Source organism: Triticum aestivum, chromosome 2A, assembly GCF_018294505.1.
Source record: "Triticum aestivum cultivar Chinese Spring chromosome 2A, IWGSC CS RefSeq v2.1, whole genome shotgun sequence".
Classification (NCBI taxonomy): Eukaryota; Viridiplantae; Streptophyta; class Magnoliopsida; order Poales; family Poaceae; genus Triticum; species Triticum aestivum.
In genome coordinates, this window is record NC_057797.1 from 642,489,497 (window position 1) to 642,491,512 (window position 2,016).

Genomic DNA, 2,016 nt, shown 5'->3' on the forward strand with positions numbered 1-2,016 from the left:
AGAATATCGACGGTGTTTCCAATAACCAGGCAATCAGGACATAAGGCTGTAACAGACAAAGCACGCTCAGGGAACTTACGCTATATTACTGCGAAGTGTAAGAAGCATCTTCGAAGAAAATAGTACCCCCGCCGATACCTTTCTTCGGTGCTCATTGTTATTATGAGACTTGTGTAATAGATTTTTTTGTACTCATGAGTTCCGTTGTGTGCCGACCATCATTGAAAACTATAAGAGCGCTAGCTTTCCGCCTCACCTAGTCTGAGGTCCGGCTCGGATGACCCGATCGTGACAATCGCAGAGGTGCTCCCTTTACTCCCTAGCCGAACAATCGGGAATGTAGGGGTAAACATAGGAGCGAGGCAACCCAGCTTGCAAATCGCTTAAGTCAATGTGGTGCATATTGTGGCGTAATACACGAACAAGGAACGAAGCCGTACAAGTATAATCATATGCAAGAGGAAAAGCTTCATGAAGGAAGCCCCGAAATGAATTGGGTATTTGAATTTATGCGTCACAAACAAAGTTTGGACAAGGAATTTTTTTACAAGCAACTTTTTTCCAAAAAAGTATAATGCTTGGTCGAATCGAACACAAGTTAGAAATTAAAGCTTTGAGCATGAAAGAGACTTAGCTGGTTAATGTGTTCGGTATTGATGACGTGGTCCGAGCTTGATGCGGGGCAAGGTTCTATCCCCCAAGCCGGTCTCGAGGCGGCGGAGCGGAGAGCTCGACACGCCGAAGTGGTGACATAGCCCGGTCAATGCAGACCGGCAGAGTGACGCTGAAGTCCCGGGATCATTTTCCTGTGCACAAAAAATAGTGCAAACCGGAGATAATAGTAATAATGATAATTAAAAAATCATTGCATAATAAATATTTTATGCAAAGTGAGTAATAAAAGAAATATGGCCTGGCGCCGAAGTCAAGGCGTTGAGGGCGTCAGCGTGATGCGGTAAAGGCGTGGCAAGGCCTAAATTCACAGGTCGGTCCGAGCTCCGGATGCGGCGTTCGCCGGACTATGTTCGGAAACTGACCGAACCACCATGCGACTGTCGTTAATGCGGCCACCATTTGATAGACCCGTGTACATATGGTGGACAAACCAGAGTAATAATTCTTTGTGAAAAATGAATTCAAACAAGCAAAAAATATTGGGATTAATAGCACCTGGTTTATTTGTTGTAGCAATCCGAAGGAAGGTGATTCCCAAAATTGGGACTTGCTCCGCACACCCATTGCCTGATGGACGATAAAACGACGGCATGGCAATGCTGGCAAAGGTTGGCTCGTCGAGGCAAAGCCCTCGGCCCAGCTAACGTGACGGAGCTGGTCGGCTAGTGACGCTGAAGTGTCCGGAGTAGGTTGATGAAGAGATGGCGAAGCCCCTGGTCCAGCCGAGATGTCGAAGCCTCGATGTCAGCCGATGATTCGAAGTAGGTCGGCATGATGGACACCAGCTTGAAGAAGCAATAGTGCGGCCCTGCCGATGCAGGTCGTGACGTAGTCGATGCCGGCTTGATGAAGCGACAGTGCGGCGATGCCGGTATGCCCGCTCCGTGTAATCCGTGGAGCGGCGATGTTGGTGATGATTTATCCTTCGCGATGCCGGACCCTTGTTCGGCTTGCCGAGATGATGATCCGAAGAAGTTGAGCTCGGCTCAACAAAGTGACGACGTGTCTAGCGCAGGTCGGCAGCCGTGGAGTAATATTGCCGGACTGGTTTGACACCACCATGATGTTGAAGATCATGTTCAAAAGATCTTAAAGTTAGTGGGATGTGTTCGGGAACAAAAGACAATACCCCATACAAAACTTCCTTCAAAAGGGATGTCCGAAATCCCGTTCATAAAAAAGACGAACTCGGGTCGGATTCGTTTTTGCGCAGAAAACAGATCCAAAAAGTGATGCACTAATCAGAAGGTTCCCGGAGTTTGGACGGTCAGATCGAGCTGAAATTTTGAGAGATGGTAGATATAGGAATTCCGCAGCCGATAAACGGTTGGATCTTCCAAA